The sequence below is a fragment of the Ambystoma mexicanum genome, chromosome 9 (assembly GCF_040938575.1).
Source record: "Ambystoma mexicanum isolate Mex_15411 chromosome 9, UKY_AmexF1_1, whole genome shotgun sequence".
Classification (NCBI taxonomy): Eukaryota; Metazoa; Chordata; class Amphibia; order Caudata; family Ambystomatidae; genus Ambystoma; species Ambystoma mexicanum.
The window spans coordinates 360,677,069-360,696,848 of NC_090931.1; the positions used below are offsets into that span (position 1 = coordinate 360,677,069).

Consider the following 19,780-nt stretch of genomic DNA (forward strand, 5'->3'; position numbering starts at 1 on the left):
GAGAACCAATCAGGTGAGGGAGGGGGATAAAAGGATGCCACAGGAAGCAGGAAGTCAGGGGGAGTTAAAACCCTCGTAATTGTAATATTTTCTAATATTGAAGGCTGCACCCAACCGGCCCAAAAACGTTTTTTACAAAATCTGTCTTTTTGGCATTAATATTCGGAAATATCACATAGATCTCCGAGTTCTAGTGGTGTGGAGGGAGGAGCAGTAGTGCGGAGGCGGGTGTTGTGGCATGGAAGAGAGAAGAGTAGTAGTAAGGAGAAGGAAGGTGTAACATCAAAGGGTGTAGGTGAGGTCTAGGAGGCAGGAGAGACTTTAAGGGACAGAGGTGGAATAGAGTACAGGCGGGTGCACCTGGAGGAAGAGGGCGGAAGACAGCCGTGAATGAGAGGAGAAAGTAAGCATGCAAGGAAAAGACTGAATCAAGCTGGGTGTCTGCAAGGCATAATCCCATATCCCCTTTCAACACTAACCACTTGGTAGAGTAGACAGAGGTAGAAAGTCCATGAGTTCAGTGAGAAAAGGCCACAGGTCTTTAGGTTGTAATCCCAGCTCCCTTAGACGATTAGTGTACCAAGGGTGAAACAGGCTCCATCTACTAGCCGCAGGCTCATTCACCTCAGGAACTCACATCCTCATTCTTCTGCTACATCAGAGATACCACTCACACACTATTCCACCCAATACTCTCCTTCCACCCAACCCTGTCATAGCTCTCTTCTCTCCCCAGACCCCCCTAGCCCTACCAGTTGCCCACCTACTACACCCCCAGAATTCCCCCCCAATGTCCTCCTCTGAACCCACCCATCCTTTCCTCTGACACGTTCCCCTTCCTCACCCCAGCACCTTACGGTCCTACACCAACACACTCATCCACCCACACACACACACAGTCAGACCCTTACACTCGCCACCCTTCTCTACCACCGCACATGTCAACGCCCCCCCCCTTTCTCTCCTAACACACTCATCCTCCAGAAACCGAACCCGCTCTCTCGCATACTCAATGCCAGATCAGTCCCAAAAAAAAAAAAAAAGCAACATCTTCGACTTCATCTCAGACAAAAAACTGGACATCCTTTTCATCACAGAAACCTGGTTCTCCGACGACTACGGACCTATAACACACAAGGCATTCCCCGTAGGGTACCGCCTGATTGTACAGAATAGATTCAGCAGAGCAGGAGGGTTGGCCATCCTCCACAAACACCACCCCTCCGTCCTATTCAAGGATAACGTATCCTGCAGCACTGACTGAATCACTGCTAGTAAAGATACAACTCTCCCCCTCCGTCACCCACAGCTTTCTACTCTTATTCAGACTCCCTAGCCACAACAGGAACTTTACAGACTCCCTTAGTGACCGACACCCTACCAGCCACCTTAAGTCAGCATCCATGAGAGGGCGCTAGAGGGCCAAACAAGATGGCCACCTTTGCGTGAGCTCCCGCAAGGCCCGGTATTAATCCTGTGCAATCCTGCTTGTTTCGGGCATTACCGCCCTGCCCCGGCATCTTTTCCTTAGAGACAGGGTGTCGCCCAGCCTGCCACTGGCATCGGGGGCAAAATCGGGAGCCCTATAGCCACGAATGCCGCGCCCGCAGTCCTGAGACCTGACGTGGCTGCGGGAGCCCAGCCGCTTGCCAGACATCCAGGCAGCACCTTGGGACCTGGTGCGGGGGGGGTGAAGGGGGTTTGGGGAGGCCGCCCCGCTATCTGGTCCAGTGGTTGTGGACCGAGGTCGGACTGGGTGCACCCACCTCCTCATCAGCGAGAAGCTTCAGCAGAAGAAGCCTGGCACCTGGACGAGGGCCCCCCTGTGAGGCGCGACACCGCTGCTGCAGAGACCCATAGCCGCGGCGGTCGCTGTGGCCTGCTGACTGCGCCACGGGCCGGAGGCTGCGGGAGTGATGGAACTTAGCTTTGCAGCGGGAGCGTGTGTGAGCGCCGGCCCAACGAAAGCTGTCACGCATACCCCGGCTGCCCCCCAGAGGTGGCGGTGAGCAGCCCCACAGGGGCGGACGCGGCGGGCTGCCCCCCCACCTCTTCTCTCCCGTCCCGAGCGGGTAAAGCAAAAGCAGTGGAAGAACGGCCGGAAGGAGAGCGGAGGCCCCCCCCCCCCAGCGACTACTCAACAGTGATGCCTTCTAGCCGGCCGGAGGAACCCTGCGGCTGCCCGCACAACCTGCAGTACAGTGAAGGTACGGTGCGCACAGCAGCTGTTTGACACCGCGGCGAGTGTATGGTCGTTCCTCCCCCAGCTGGGGTAGCCACGCGCCCGCATGGACAGCCCACGAGAGGATCTCCCGGTCCCATGCGGAGAGACACAGCATAGACTCCCCTCTCCCCCCCCCCCAGGGCCACAGAGAGGAAGGAGGACTGAACAACCCTAACCCACAGAGACACGCCGCATGGTAGCGCACACTTGGTCCCCCCACCTGACGAGTAACACTCACCCCCCCCTCTCCTCAGTGAGCAATCAAGGGACAGCTGGTAGCATGCAGCAACACTCCCAGGCAATAACAGACATAGCATCCTGCATTAGCTCCTTAGAGTGTTGTGATCTCATAAAGAGCTGTTGCCACACGTTGATTGGACCACCAATACCCTGAGTGACATCAAGCGCCACAGCCTCTACCCATCAACACCCACCACCGCACGGGGCTGCCTTCTAGGCTCCAATAGAATGGGGAAAACTGATAGGTTACAGAGGAAACTTACCTTTGAGACCACATCAGCCCCCAAGATACCCAGACTGCTGGGAGAACCTGAACCCCCAATGGACAAGACACACGAGATGGACGAGGGTGCAAGCTCTACCGACATCAAGGAACTCCTTCTGGATCTGAAAGCGGGCATATGGAGCCTAAACAATAAGATGGATGGACTGTCCTCCAAGGTCAACCTCCTACAACATCGCTTTGACACCCACACTGAACGCCTGAACAAGGTTGAGCACCGCGTATCCAACTTAGATGACGGCAAGGCATCCCTCATGACCAGAGGGTCACAACTGGAGTCCCAAATGAATGAGTGAAGATTTGGAAGGCCGTTCCAGGAGAAATAACATCAGAATTATTGGAGTAAGGGAACACCAACCACAATCCAAAATGGAAGACTTTGTGGAGGCGCTGTGTACCACTCTGTTCGGGCGCGAGGCCCTCTCCAGCATTTTTGTCGTCGAAAGAGCCCACAGAATCCCAGCAACCAAACCCATTCCGGGAGCCCCTCCCAGGCCAATCATTGTAAAACTACTCAATTACAAAGATCGTGATACAATTCTCTGCTTGGCCAGGGAAAAAGGGGAGCTACACCATGATGGAGACAAAGTACAGTTCTTCCCAGACTTCTCTCCTGCGGTGCAAGCACAGAGGAGAACCTTCACGGCCACCAGACAAAGGCTTAGAGATAACCAAATTGCCTATTCAATACACTTTCCGGCACGGCTCAGAGTGCAACACGGATGCACAGTCGACTTCTTTCAGTCACCTGAAGAAACAAATGCATACCTAGATCTGGCTGGATGCCCCGCGCTGATCTCTAACCGCCCACGCATGCAAAGAGAAAATAACCAAAGAAACCTGACATAACCAGCCTAGGGCAGCGGCGGGAAAACTCACTGGCAAAATACAGCAACTTAACCGAAACTGATATCTGAATTAAACTTACCTGGGTCACGCAGCTTGGGAAGCCCTAGTGCCCCTTGCACAGCAAACAGTTTGTTTACCAGTTTATTGTAAAGGGTGGGGAACGGGCGACAGACCCGCACCAATGCGGTCCATACCCCAAAAGGGTTTCCGAACGGGCAAGTTGGGGGTTGCCCATGAAAGGAAGAGTATTAGGGAATGGGATGAGGAATGCGCCACCGGACATCAAGCCCCGGCCAGTCCTCCGTTCTGCTACACAGTGACAGGTCACCTCCGCGGACCAGCAATAGGATCTCTTGCACCCCTTGGTGCCCACTCCTCGTGCAGCCTCACACCCCCTCTGAACTTGCCAGACAAAATCTGCTTATATAAAAGGAAGCCACCAAGTAATTCAAGGTCGTCACATGGAACATCGGGGGGGGGGGGGGGGGGGTTAACCTTCCATCCAAAACAAGGAAAATCCTACAATACCTGAGGTGGCCATGATCCAAGGCATCTCCTCCCAGGAAAGGAACATCACTGGGCCCGGAATTGGGGATGCCACAGGTATTTTCCTCATACTCATCCTACGCCAGAGGTGTAGCTATTTTGATCAGTCACAGAGCATGCTTCCGTCTGATAAAAACCGAAAAAGACACTGAAGGCAGAACGCTGTTGGTGAAGGGCATCATGGTAGGCAAAGAAGTTATTTTCGTCAACTCCTACAGGCCCAATTTAGATGGAGCAGATCATTTCAACTCGGTCCTTACACCTCTTACTGAGACTGGCTCCGCAACAATCATTTGGGGAGGGGATTTGAACACTGTTTTAGACCCTGTGAAAGACAAATCACGGAACACAACTATGGCAGTTCCCAGGGCTGGCCTACAAGTGCAGGAAATCTGTAAGGCTTGTGATCTTGTGGACATATGGAGGCACAGCAACTGGGAGAAGCGGGACTACACCTTCCACTCAGCAGTTCACAACACAAGCTCCTGGATCGACTACCTGCTGGTCTGCGCGAAAAGCCCTTTCCTATGAGGCCCCTGCCAAATCCTCCCTAAAACATTCTCAGAGCACGCTGCTGTAACACTTAACTGCAACCCCTCCGTCACTAAACCCCAACCTAGTACAGTGGCGATTTAAGCCGGGAACGCTAAAGGACCAGGTGTTCGCATCCGAGCTGCGAGACGAAATCACAATGTTTATAGAAACAAATCAGGGAACAGTTACCTCGGCAGGCATGTTATGGGAAAAGCTGAAGTGCTTCGTCAGGGGAGTGTGCCTGGCTAAAGAGAATGGCATCTTCAAGCAGATTAGGCAGGAACTAGCTGCAAGTGAAGAGCAACTGAAACGCCTCAAACTACAGCTCTCCGTCACAAGTGATCCACGCACCCAAGAGGCACTTAAAGAAGAGCTAATTTCATTTAGAACCACAGCAGAACGCGAGCTAAAACTTCTAGGACGAGGCAGACTAATCCGTCAATAGGGAGAAGGCCAAAAACCAGGAACCCTCCTCGCGAAATTGATTAACGCTGACAAGAAACAGACGACGCTTGAAAGGATTCGCACCAAACAAGGCACGTTGGTACATACGGAGAATCAAGAACTGTATCCCTCCACGCACAACTCCAATACGTAATGGACACGGAACTTTTCTGGATAGAGTGAGACTTACGTGAACCCCTTAACGAACCCATTACGATAGAGGAGATTTTAGAGGTGATTAGACCCTACCCAATACTAAAGCCCCAGGGCCCGACGGCCTTGCAGGGGAATTTTACAAAGCCTTTGCAAACTCTCTGGCCCCTCTTCTGGTGGGGGTGTATGAGGAGGCGCTGGACACCAAGTCTCTGCGCAGACCCTTCGCGAAGCCAACATAATCCTACTACACAAAACAGGCAAGCCTCCTGAGGAATGTACATCGTACAGACCTATTTCTTTGCTAAACCTAGATAATAAAATGTTGGCAAAAATAATGACCCGCAGATTGCTCCCCCCTGTTGCCAGCTCTGGTGCTCGCAGACCAAGCAGGATTTGTGCCCGGACGCAGCACGATTTTCGGCATCAGAAGGCCGTTCGGAATCATTGAGGCACTCGATCCCACCCACCAGGCCGTCGCAGTCGTTCGACGCGAGAAGGCCTTCGACTCAGTCGAATGGCCTTTCCTCTTTGCAGTGCTTACCCAGTTAGGCGTCGGGGCCCACTTAATTAACCTAATCTTGCTGCTATATACCAAACCCCAAGCCACCATTGTTCCTGGCTCAACAAAATCTTCCCCGATCTTTCTCCAATGCGGTACCAGACAGGGATGCCCGCTCTCAGTGCTGATATTTGCACTGATAATGGAGCCCCTTGACTTCAACCTGCGTTCCCAGCAACTCCACAGAGGTCGGACCTTTCAGACCGCATAGGCTAATAATATCCCTCTATGCAGATGATGTAGCGTTATTAATTTGTGACCCTAGTGAGAACCTGAACCCGATCATGAGGGAAGTAATAAAATTCAGCGCAGTTTCCGGCCTAAAAATCGATCACAACAAATCAATCATATTTCCGCTAACCCCAGCGACCAAGCCATTCACCAACGACTATCATTTTGCATGGGAGACCTCACATGTGCGATATCTGGGGATAATGTCATTAAACTACCAAGATATATTTCAGGATAACTAGGAGATAGCATTGAAGTCACTGCAGGAGAGGGTAACCGGTTGGAAGGCACTTCCACTGACTTTATAGGGGAGGGCCTCATTGGTAAAAATGGTAATTCTCCCAAAGCTACTTTACCTCTTTTCCAATATACCTGTCATATTGCCACAGTCCTTTTTGAAGAAGAATAAAAGTCTAGTCTTAGATCTACTCTGGGCAGGCAAGCCAGCAAGAGTGGCTTACACAACGTTAATACTGCCAGTATCCAGTGGCAGCCTCGCTCTTCCGGACATGGAACGATATTACTGGGCGGCCAAGGCGCAGTTTCTTGGCCACTGGTATGCCACACATTTTGTTAGGCCACACATGCAAATTGAACGAGCTCTAGCGACTCCCCACCTCTTGAGGGTGGTTATTATCAGCCAACTTCCAGTACCCCACAATACTCTGAAAATGGCTCAAAGATATAATGTTAAGGTCAGATTCTCCCCCCTCCTCCCAATCAAATTCATACCAGGGATCCCCCTGACATCAGAAAGGGTCTTCCATCAATGGGTAACGAAACTACAGTTCAACACGCTGGGAGACCTATTCAACGAAGGCACCTTTCTTACGCCCCAACAAGCAACTGAGAGGGGGAGTGTCACTTCTCTAGACACTTTCCTATATTTCAGACTCCGATACACCCTCCAAGCACTCTTCCCCTCATTCCCACAGCAACCACCAACTTGGCCATTACTACACAATGTGATTCAGTCACAAGGTGAGGGAAGACTGGTCGCCTCCATCTACAGATTGCTTCTAACAGACACGATACCGCTTAACAAACAAGCGAAAATGAGATGGGTAAGATCCCTGCACGCATCAATCCCAGATGAAGAATGGACGTATATCCTTAGGCAGATGCAAAAAATTGCATTAAACACACTGTTTAAACAAATCCACTTCAACTTCCTGCACCAAACATACTTCACTCCAGCAAAAAAATGCTTACAGCAACCAGACTCTGCAGCGGCATGCGAGAGATGTGGTGCCCCGGCGGCCGACTTCTTCCACCTGGCGTGGGACTGCCCCATGCTAACCACATTCTGGTCACAGGTCATGCAGAGTGCATCGGCAATTGTGGGGGAAGAACTACAACCCACTCCAACAGTGGCGCTGCTTGGGATGACCAAGCAACTCTCACCTGCAATACGGAAATTGGCAGGAGTTCTGCTGACCCTAGCTCGCAGGAGGATAGCCATGTCATGGGGTCAGGGCCCGATCCCAATGGCGGAAAATTGGCGCAAAGACTTACTTTACTGCCAGGAGGTAGAGACAGACTTTATTAGGACATTACCTCAGCACGCCCGACCCCCAGATGTATGGGGCCCATTAATCGTATACTTACTCAACGAAGCAGAGGAATCTACATCGTCCTCGCCAGAAAGACAAAGCGTACAAGACTTAGTTTCCTAGTCCGCTCTGAAGCACAGGCTAGCGTCTGAGGAGGTGCTGTCTGCAAAACTTCAAATACATCGGTGGTCTTGAAGGGCTGGTAGTGGGAGGGTCGGGGGTGGGGGGATCTTGGATGGCGCATTATTGTTGCACCCATATTTGGGTGCGGTTGTTTTTGTAATGTTTCATGAAAATTGAAAAAGAAAGTTTAAAACAAAATAAAAGTCAGCATCCATCTCTCAGCATATTAAGAGACTCAACATCTGGTTGACTCTCCCTCAAACCCCATGACCTGTTCTCTGTCTGACAACCAAGAAGCCCTCAATTTGACCGACACGCACACCACAGGACACACCCTTGAAGCTGTATTTAGCTCCATGAACCGGTTAGCCACTATGCACCCACCGCCCGCCCTCGACTCTAGACAGATCACTCTGCGATCATCTTCTGCCTGCAGATCTCCCCATACCCCTGCTCCCATCACACCAACCTTCCCCCTCTCCAACCTCTCCCTCCCTCGTCCCTCTCTGGAATAATGTCAGTATTAACCCTGGTCTACTCAGCTCCTTTCTAAATTCACTTTCACTCCAGGAAGGCTCCCCTCCATTGAACTGTTCGATCAGTGGCCCTCCAGTGCCCACATCGCCCTCACTCCAATGATTCGCAACCCTCAGAGACCGTGCTCCAATCCCAAGTGGTACACTGCCCACCTCAAACCGCTTAAAACCCTCAAGCACCAACTGGAGCGGACTTGGAGAACAAATCCCACCTCTCTACCAGTGAGAAATTTCGAAAAGCCCAAAAAATCTTCTATGGTAACCAAATCTACAACTCCTGTAACCCTAGCCAAGAACTGCACAGAATCCTCAGAGTTAAAGATGCCACGCTGCTCAAACCCTCCGAAAATAAAACAGAATTGAAAGCTGAAAGTGAAGGAAAGATTCATGGCGTGCAGAGCAATGTAACAGCGGCGATAGGCCTTGAAAATAGAACGCTCATTGTTCATACAAAATAGGAATGGGGCAGGTATAGAAGTGAAAGATGCAACATTATTGGGAGATTGTGCTAAGTGGAACGCTGCTCAAAAGGTCACAGAGAGATCGAGATGAGTACTGGAAGATTCTGGTATGTGATATGGCCAGAGGTGACATCACGAAAAAAAGCTGGCAAATATTAAAGAAAATATACACATTCATATAGAGGAGGAGGTGTTCAATGAGGGTTTGAAATAGAGGCAGAGAAAAGGGAGAAGGAGACTTCTTAGTGAGAGAGAGGGTGGTGATGTGTGGCTAGAGCTTTGGTGAGGATCGTCTGTTGGGCTGCTGATCAGTTTAGCTGGGAGTGGGAGTTGCCTAGCGAGTTCTCTGATGGCTGTGGTTCGAATCCGGGGTGGTGTCCTGGGAGAGACTGGCTGAGGCATAACTAGCTGCAGGATGGGAGATTGCGAGCCAAAAGAGAGGCTGTCTTCTGAGAGACAGAATACTCATTTGGATGGTGACTAGACAAGCAATCAATTAGAACCCCTTCTGCAGGGTATTTGGCATCGTGTCAGAGTAGACATGAAAGGCGACATTCCCTTGATCTTTAAGGTACCAAAGGATTAATGGAGTAGCCTGAATTCAAGGTCTGGGGTGAGGTTGTCCTTTCATGCGGGGGGGTGGGGTGGGGTTCATAATTTAATAACCATACAATGATAAAAACGATAAGGAGATTGGCAAAGAACGGATATCCGAATGCTATCACAACAAATTAATCTAGGTTAACCAAGAAAAACACATGCTATGACATGCCATGCCATGCCAAAGATGAAATGTGTTCTTGCACATATTCCTAATGATAAATGTTTATCGTAAGTGTATTCATGCTTAACAAGTGGTCTAATTGAGTGGTTAGTTTCTTGCTAATGAAATTGATGAGATAAATTCACCAACTGTGAGAAAAGGGTGTTTGTCTTTATTGCGTCCAGTGGGTAAATTAGTATTTAGCAGAAGGGTATAGTCTAAAGCCCGACGATTCTCTAGCTATGTGCCTGAGGTATAAAAAGTGGAAGGAAGGATGAGGCTATTTCTTCCTATATATTTGGTGTGTTGGCGGTGAACGTTTAGCTAGTGCATCAGTCAAAAGTGGCAATATTGTATTTGTCAGTTGAGACTTTGTGATTTGCGCAGACGCTGTGCACCATGTCCGAGGTTACTGCAGCATTCCTGCGTGAATACGCAGAATTAAAATTCATTGCACGGGAGGTGCGGTTTTCAGATACATTGAATGTGTGGAGAGAACGCCTAATTTCATATATAGAAAAGGAGGTGCCTGAACATTTTTTGAAGGTGGCACAGTGTTACACCCGTGTCTGGTCAGGCTTTTTGATTGTGATAAGAAATCACAGAACAGTATAAATCAGATTGGGTGCGAAGCTTTAGTCCATCCTACACAGGGTGTAGGATATTGGGAGTCATGATAAATAAACCATGGAGTGTGTCAGAGAGAATTGGCAAAATCACGCAAAAGCGTGGCTCAGTTAGAAGATGTCTCAGTGAGCGCTGGGGTTTACAATTGCCAATGTAATCAATTTATGGATGAATGGTCACATTTACAAGCGAACCCAGAGTGTTACGAAACATTACAGAATGTATTGGAAGTTACAAGGAAACCGGCTCTGAAGGATTCTGAAGAGATTGACAAATTAAAAAAGAGAATTAGCTCAGAATCGAGTTGGTAGAGATGAAATGGAAACAGAAAAAAAAAAAAGTGGAGCCTGCAGCATTTTATCTGACCCTTGGTATGAGGGATGGATCCGGCGCCGCAGGGTCAGAAACAAAGCAGACACCAAAAAGGTAAGTAGTGGGTGGGGGAGTGTTTTGGGGATGTGGGCGGGGGGTTTAAATTTGTCCCAATTTGGCAGCAGCAAAATGGTCTTTGCGCCGAATAGAGCACAGTCAATTTGGCCGCGAACAATTGTGCCACGGCCAAATCGTATACATCCGTCTTACCACATAGCATGATCTTGGCTTTGCCTGGATTGAGTAGAAGGTGGTTGGCCGTCATCCACCGTTCAATTTCTCAGAGGCAGGTTGCGATATCGGTGAGGTAGGCACAGGGCTATTTGGTATTTTTAAGATGATTTGGGCATCGTCTGCGTGATTGTAGAATGATAGTCCATGGGATTGAATGAGTGTGGATAGCAGGCACAGGGAGAGGTTGAAGAGGTGCGGGGTAAGAGAGGCACCTTGAGGTACTCCGTGTGCGACATGGAAGGGAGCCAAGGAGAACACAGGCATGCAAACTATTTGAGATCTGTTAGAGCGGAAGTAGGATACCCAATTCATAGCTGTATCCCTGATGCGGAGGGTATGTAGTCTCTTGGTGAGGATGGCGTGGTCAATGGTATCGAACGCTGCCCAGAGGTCAAGTAGGATTAGGGCAGCACTTCTGAGTGTCTCTTAAGAATGTCACAGATGGTGGCTAGGCATGATTCAGTTTGTCGTAGAGGTCTGAAGCCAGATTGAGCAGAGTCAAGGATATTGTCCGATTCTGAGAAGAGGCATAGTTGTGTGCATGTCACAATGTCAGTTAATTTAGCTATATAGCGGTTGTTTGAGAGGGTCTGTAGTTGGTCTGGACAAGAGGGTTGAGTGAGGTTTTTTTGAAGAGGGGTTTGATTTAGGGGGTCTTCATTTCTTCTGGGAAGATACCGGAAGTGAGTTATGAGTTGATGATGGATCTTCCGAGGTCCCCGGCACAGGAGGCGGTCAAGATTTCTTTTAGCAGAGAGGAGAGGACAGGGGTCCCCATGGGATCCTGATGTCCAGCTGAGTGATAGTAGCTCGAGGAATTCATGGGGGTGGAGGGTAAGAAGGTAGAGAAAAGTTGGAGGATGTTTCTGATGTCGTGGCCGAGGAGGGGTGTTTAAGGGCGGGGGGGAAAGGGTGTTGAGGTCTTAGAGAGGATGGATTTGTGTCGCTCTTGTGCTATGTTGTGGAAGTGGTTTGAGAGAGAGAGTCACAGAGGGTTTGGGTGCGGCTCGGAGTGTTGGTGGTGCAGGCAGGGACATTAAATTCAGAGATGATCTTGAAGAGTTCCCTCAAAGGGTGCAGGGCTTTGGAGATTCTGTTCCAATAGTAAGATTTTCTAGGTTTGCATATTTTTGCATGATATAGTTTTAGCTGGGAGGTGCAGGCCATTCTGGTGGATGATGGGTCTGCAAAGCATCTACGCTCCAGGATATGGTTCAAGGTTTTCACTTTTCTGAGGGCTTGGGTGACCCATCACGGTGAATGGTCTTGACAGTTAGAGAAAGATCTGATGGGGGTGTGGGGGTAGAGAGAGGCAAGTGCTTCTGAAAGCCAGTGATCGAAGTTGGAGATGGTGATTTGAACCGAGTAATGGGGTGGAGGTCAGGTCAGTGAGTAGGGTATCTACCAGCTCGAGAGTCACTTTGATTTCCTTCCAGCAGCAGATTGCATTAGTGGCCCCAGAGCTGCCGGAGGGTCCACAGAGGAAAGGGTGAAGAAGATGGCAGAGTGGTCTGACCAGACAAGCAGGCGTAGTGGTAGTGTGGTGAGGTGGTCTGGGGAACAGAAGATTGCATCTAGGGTGTGAACAGCAGAGTGTGTTGGCCCCGAGACTAGCCGCATTAGATGCAAGGTTTCCAGGTTTTCTTATTTTTTTACTTTAGTTTTTATTGGCATTTATGCAAAACATTAACTGTTGAAACAGAGGTTGTTGACCTCCTGATTGTCCTAATAACATTTAACTGTTCCCCCTCCCTCCCCACAACAGTTACCATAAACAGTGGTATCTTGAGTTCGAGACATTGGTCCAGAACAGTGGGTGATATGTTAAAAGTCCACGTCTCCTACCGGGGATGATGTTTCCAGAGCTTGAATTCACAGTTGGTGCTTCCTCTCACTGTGACTCTACTTTGCGCCACCTTGAGCTGGATGTTGCCCCCCCCTCCTACCTTCCCCGCCACATCACCTCCACCCCTCCCCGTTGCCCACCGGACTGGTCATTCCTTCAGTGCACTTCCCATCTCCATTTCTGTCTCGCCCCGTCCCACTCTGTTTGGAAGGTGCCTGGGTCGTCATTCACCGGAGTGGTCAGCTTATCCATGAGGAACATGTTTTCACTTTGTTCTGCCACTCTCCTTTACTTGGGGTCACTGGCCTGTTCCATTTCTGCGCCATGGCTACACTCCCTGCCCTTAACATGGTTTCCCACATTCTGAGGTATCTATGCGTGTCCGAATCCTTAGGTGGGGGGGGGGGGAAAGACCCAGTAGCATTGTTAATGGGTTCTGTGGTAGCAATTCCCCTGTGACCTCCGCCATCCATCCCCTCAAATCTTCCCAATATTTGTGTATTTGCGGACAGTGCCACCACATTTCACCCCTTGATCAGACCTGCCCCTTATCCCCTCAGACGTTTTGGGAAAACCCCTGTAAACATTTTGGATAATTTCAGTGGGTCTCTATGCCATCCCTGGAACATTTTAAGGTTATGCTCCATGTCCGCCATGGAAAGCTATTTTGAAAACCCTGTTCCATCCCTCTTCCGTGAGCTCCTCCCGAGCTAGGCCATTCCAATATTGACAGAACCCCCCGTCTCTCCGCTAGATTGTTGGTATTTATTATCTTATACAATTTAGACATCATTCCCTTCCTTGAATCCGCCGAGTCAAATACTTTTTCGAAGGGTGTCAATGATCTCTGGAGCTCCCCCCACCCCCCATTTCTGGTTGGATAAGAAACCCTTCAGCCTGAGATATTCGAATATTGAGATCATCCCCGGGCCCAGAGCTTCCGCCACTTTCTCATATGATAGGAATTCTCCCTCTCGGGAACGGTTGACCCACCCTTTCCATACCTTTGTCTGACCAGGACTGCACTTTACTGAATCCCCTGTTTCCCAGCCTAAATACAGGGTCCCATAGTGAGGCCATTGGAGAGGGCCATGTTAACAGATGTTCAGTTTGTACCCCCTCCCTCTACAGGAACCACAATACCCCCAGGGTTGCGTGATTCAATATCTTGCTCAAGATGGCCTTTTGGGGGGGGGGGGCACAGAGGAGGTCCTGTAGCTTAAGAGGGTGGGTGTCCATGTCTTCCAAGTAAGTCCAATATGTACCGTTGTCATCTTTCATGTGTTCCAGGAGGACCCAGAGCTGTGCAGCACTAAAATAATGGCGGAAGTCTGGCAGACCGAAACCCCCTTCCTCCCTAGGGAGGGTGAGAGTAGTTCTCTTGGTCCTTGGGGTCTTACCCTGCCAGATAAATGCCTGGACAACTTTCTGGAGTTCCCTAAATATCTGGTCTGGGACTCGCATGGGGAGGGCCGTAAAGAGATAAGTCTCGGTAAGACATTAATCTTTACTGCGGTCATTCATCCATACCAGGAAAAATCATGTTACCCCATCGTTTGATATCTGTCTTGATCTCAGTCATTTTGGGTTCGTAATTGGCCGGTGCCAACTTTTAGAGATCTTTAGTAAGGTGAATGCCCAGGTAGCGGATTGAGGCTTTCTAATCCCCATGAACGTGTCCGGTCGTTCCAAGGTTGTGTCTCAAACACGAATGGGGAGCATCATGGATTGTGATCTATTAATTTTCAGCCCTGAGAATTCCCCAAAGGCTGCTATTAGGAAAAGGAGGGGTGGGAGTGACAGGTGTGGTTCCACCAAATATCCCAAAATATCGTCTGCAAACAAAGCAAGTTTGAATTCCACCTGACCCCTTTAAATTCCCCGGTGTGTGCTCACTGCTATAGCCAAGGGTTCCATTGTAAGGGCATATATTAAGAGGGACAGCGGACATCCCGGTCTTGTACCCCGGGATAGATTAAAGGAGGCCATCAGCTCTCCGTTTACTTGTACTTTGGCTGTGGGGGGCCCTATACAGCACAGCTACCCACTTTCTCATATGTTCCCCAAATGCCATCTTCCAGAGGAGTAGCATCATGTACCTCCATTCCACTCTATCGAATGCTTTCTACGAATCGAGGGAAAGTAAACTTGCATCTAGGTTGGAAATCGGAGCATAGTGGGCCAGGTTTATAATTTTCCGGATGTTGTCAGAGCCCTGGCGCCCTGTTATGAACCCCACCTGGTCTCCGTGGCTCAGGGCCGGCATGATCCCCTCCATCCTTTCGCCGAGTACCTTCGCTAGGATCTTGACATCCGTATTAAGCAACGACATTGGTCTGTAGGAGGAGCATTCAGTTGTGCCTATTCCTTCCTTATGTAGTACCACTATGATGGCTCCCATCATTGTTTCGGGTAAGATATCCCCTGAGAGGACTGCATTAAACACTTTCGCTAGGTAGGGGGCCAGTGTGGAGCGATAGGTTTTGTAGAATTTCACTGAGAACCCATTCTCCCCTTGAGTCATACCTCTTTTCATCCCCTTAAAACCTGAATTATTTCCTCTTGCGATTTTGGGGCCTCTAAGTTGTCAGCAGCCTCCTTCGCTAGGCCTGGTATCAGTATGGTCTTAAGGAAGTCCTCTATTTGGGAGTTGTCACCCCCAAATTCAGACTCAAAGCCTCTCATAGTAACGCCGAAAGGCATCGCCGATGCTCAGGGTGTCGTGTCTTAGTGACCCCGCATTGGTTTACGTGGTTTTCACCATTCTGCTCTTCTGGACCTACCTCATGTTTCCACGCTAGTATTTTATCCGCCCTGTCCCCCTTTTCGTAATATTTCTGTTTAAAGAGCTGGAGGCTCCTCTCCATTTTATTCAGCAGAAGATCCTTCAGTTGGATCTTGTACTGGTCAACTGCTGCAACCTGTGCTGGGGTGGTAGAGCCGCCCGGAGAGTGCCCCGGTTGTAGTTCTGTTATTTTTTCTGAGGGCCTTTTCCTGGGTTTCCCTCTCCCTTTTTTTTTTTAGCTCCTATTTTTATCAGGACCCCCCCCCCCCCCCGGTATAGTCGCCTTGAATGCATCCCATAGTATGGGTGGGCAGACTTCCACGTTATTCATTCAATACAAAATATTCCACGATGTTCTCTAGCACCGACTTAGCGGTTACCATATCCATATCTTTCAGTAGAGCGTTGTTGCACTTCCACCTACCCTTCCGTTGTCGACCCCAGCCTCCCATCAGTCGGACCAGGGGACTGGGTCTACCCTGTGATCCGTCACATGTGGAAGGAGGGAGCCGTCTATCAGGATATAGTTGTTCCTTGAGAAGGATTTGTGTTTCCTGGAATAGTACATGTATGGAGGGTCTCCTGTGATCGTGCACGGGAGCGTATCTTCCAGTCCCAGCTCTTGGTTGCTTTTGCAGAAACTTTGTGAGGTGGGGGTCATCGGCCACCTGGGGTGCCTGGAGGGATATCTTTTTCCTGTCCCTCGGTGGGTCTAGTACCACGTTGGAGTCCCCACCCACTATCAGTGAGACTACAATGAAGAGTTGGAGCTTATGCTTTACTTCCTCCCAGAATTGGGCCAGACCTTTGTTTGGTCCATATATCGCTTACTTGTGTTACCTGTAAACTACCTTTGAGGAACAAATGGCGACCCTCCGGATATTTCTGCAAGGCCTCTATTCTGAAACCCAGGTCCTTAACCAGCAAAATAGCCACCCCCTTCTTTTTAGATTTGTGAGGCATAGAAAATATCCCCTATCCCTTCCCCTCAAATGCTTGGTTCTTTCCCTCTTGCCCAGCGGGATTCTAGTTTCACCCGCCTAAATTCCCTGCTTATTAGGGATCTTTTAGTGGGAGAGTTCATCCCTCCGACATTCAGGGAGCCTATTTCCAGCACAGGTAAGTGATCAGCCATTTCCGAGTTTAAGTTTCTCACTTTCCATCATCCCTGGTTTATCTCCCCGTTCTATTTCCCATTGCCATTGTTTCGCCATTGCGAACCACTGCTTGCTCGAAACCCTTAATAAACTGTTTGCACCCCACCTTCCCTCCCTCCTTCCTTCCCACTCTTCCCTTTACCCTGGGTGAAGCATGACCCCAACTGCTCCGCCCTCCCTTCAAACAACACATCCTGTGACCTCCCGCCCCCTTCCCCCGGCGCCCAGCCAAGTAGTCTACCCATTCCTGGTGCTTGACTGGAAAACTGTCGAGCCCACTACGGCAGGGCCTCATTGGGTCAACCTCGTATTTTGAACCCCCATAGTCCCCCCACCTATCATCCCCCCCCTTTCCCACACCCCTGGTCCGTGTTTTCCAGGCTTTTTCCCTTAGCAAAGGATCTCCCCATACTTGCTGTTTGTTGGGGACCGCGCCCCCTTCCGGACTGAGACCTCAGTTCTGCTTCCTCAGTACCGTTGTGGTTTCCTGCCATCCACTGGAATCTCTCGAGCCCTCGTCGCGAGGAGGAAGAGGGGTGTTCAGCTTCTTAAATTTTCTAGAGCCCGTAATTCTTCTCCTGTCCCTCCAGTTTCCTTTTCCTGCTGTTGCCCCTGTTGCCTTCCGCATAGGTTGTCTCTGGTCACCGTCGGCTTCCTCATATTCCCAGATCGCTCCTCTGATGTCATCCTCCGTTACCAGGCACGATCGCTGCCCCATGTAGTCGAACGAGAGGGAACAGGGCTACCCACACTGGTATGAAATCCCCTTCTCCTTTAGGCATTGCGTTAGAGGGCGGTATAGTCTCCGCCTTGACAGCGTGAAAGGGGAGAGGTCTGCGAAAATAGATATTCGAGCGTTATTGTAAGTGATGTTGCTGGCTTTCCTGGCCTCGTCCAAGATTTTCATCTTCTCAGCATAATGGAAATGCACCAGGATGGAGCAGGGCCCCCCAGCCCTGCCCCCTGCTCTATGTGCTCTGTCTATTGTGGGTTCCGTTGTCGCCTCGTTCCCAAACCGAAGGCGAACCACGTCCCTAACCACACGGCGTATACCTCCGCTTGGCGGTTATTCGTCCTTTCCCTATTCTCAAAGTCATCCATCCGAAGGGCTCTCTCTTCGTCTTTCCTCTCCAGCACCGCCAGTATAGTATCCATCTGCACTTCCAAGATTGCTGATGATTGGTTGGATTCCAACTGTTGTAGCCTGTCCTCCACTCTGTCCACTCTCTGATCCATTTTCTCACATTTTTGGCTTATGTCAGATCACATTTCCCCTATTTCCTGTAGCACGGCTGCAAAGCCCTTTTCCATGGTTGTGATGTCTTTCATGGGTTTCTCAGCGTGTTCCATTTTCTCTTCCGTGCTGAGGTCCCCTGGAGGCCTAGTCACTTCTCGGAATCGGAATTCCTGGAGTGTCTCCTTACAGTTCATACGGCTCCGGTTGGCAGTTCCGCGAGTGTTGGGCGTCTGTTCGCTGAGCGTGCTGGGCGGGATGATCCCCCCCCCCCCCGTCTCTCTTCAGGCCACCTGAGTCCATCTGTGTCCTGTTGGGAGTAGGGGCTGAGTCCTGTTGGGAGTAGGGGCTTACAAGGCAGGCACATGCCCCAGTGCGGGAACCCCGGGGGCCATCACCTTGTAAGGGGGATCAAGACAGAATCTGCGACCCTGTCGCAGTGACTAAGATCACCAATTGGTGTCCAAAGACCTTTCTTGGCTGTGAGGGTTCCCCTTTTCGCCAGTTTTGGTCCCGATCCCCTAGCCTCCACAATGTTGATCAGTGCCCCTGTCCGTGGGCGCTTCCATGAGGCCCTTTGGGGTGATGCATTTCCCCTTTGCCAATCCTGACTCCGGTGTCCAGGGGCCGGGGTTAACCAATTGTAGTTAGGGACTCCTTGGGCCTCTGTATATCCTTGTAGTCCTGTTTGACTTATGGGGGAAGGGGAGAGGAGGGGAGGAGAGGGGAAGGGCATTTCAGGGCAGCTCTTCCTTCAAAGGGGATGTCTCGTCCTTTGATGATCCCGGGGCTTATTGTTCTTTGGCTGGCACACGCACCGGGTTAGATCCCAGGGGCCGCCAACATTGTAAGACGCAGGTTCAGGGGTCCCCGCCGTCTGTATGTTGACTGGCTCCGATGGTACCCTGGCCTTTGTCCCGGAGGGACCTCTTTATTCCTGCCAACTCTTCCTTTCAAATGCGCCTGAGGTTCCCCCTGCCTCTGGGTGGGGGGTATTGACTCCTTCCAGCCCCGTCCCAGTTCAGTGGCTGTGGTCGGAATGCATGCCCTCCTCCCCCCCTGTGCATCGGGGCTGTGGGGTTGCTGTCCTGTCGGTATGCTTCGATATGTGCTCCGAGGGGGAGCACCCCGAATGTGTGGGTCTCCCCTCGCCCAGACAAGAGGGCAAGTTTGTTTGGCACTAGTGGGTCTTATGTCGCACAGGAGCTCTAGAGCCACCCATGTCAGCTGAATGCGCTGGATTATCTGAGTGGGGGGGGGAACGCCCCATTAGTAATGCTTTCATTCTTGCTGTGTCAGCTGTATGGTGCTAACCCGGTTCGTCTCCCCCTCAGTGCTTCCGTCCATTCCAGCCCGCCAACTCTCCCAGCCTGGGCTGATCCGGCTCCATTAGGTGAGTGCAGCTACGGGCCGCTTTCTCCGCCCTACTGTCCTATGCCTTCTGCTGTTGCTCTCCCCACTCTCGTGCTTTGCCCCCGTGTGTTCCTTTGGGCCGGTGTTAGCACAGTGGGCTCCGAATGCTGCCCCTGGCACTCGGGGGTCTCTAGACTTCTACCTCCCTCTCACCTTTTCTTCTCCTCATGTGCTATGGTCGGGAGGGTGGGTGTGGTTTTCTAAAACTGTGGTCCCTGGCCAACTGTGTGCCCAGTCTCCCCTCTAGTCCCGACGTGTGGTCCCTGGGCTCCTCCTCACCTCTCCCACGGGGACGCCAGCTCCCAGCCGCAGAGCGCTTTCTGGGGGGGGAGTGGTCCCCACCCGCGCCGACGGGGTGGCACTACTCCCTACTGGGGATAAGTCCGGAGGGGTCCCGGAACAGCGGTCTCACTACACACGATCGCCTGCCGGACTTCCGAGCAGGGCCTTCCTCCGCGGTCCTCCCTTGTGGTTGTTTGCCGTTCCTGGCTGGTGAGGGTCCCTTCTCTCTCTTCGTGGGGTCCTGCAGCATCGGGATATTTCCCAGTACTGCCTTGGGCGGTCCCTTCACGGATCCCATGCCACGATGCTCTTGGGGTGGCCGGCAAGG

At 50.9% G+C, this 19,780-nt stretch overlaps 1 protein-coding gene across 2 annotated transcripts in view; it reads right to left on the minus strand.

The window, feature by feature from the left end:
- Nucleotides 1-19,780, minus strand: part of MKS1 (MKS transition zone complex subunit 1) — a 927,592-nt gene that overhangs the window by 774,391 nt on the left and 133,421 nt on the right. The gene's annotated exons all lie outside the window — the stretch shown is intronic.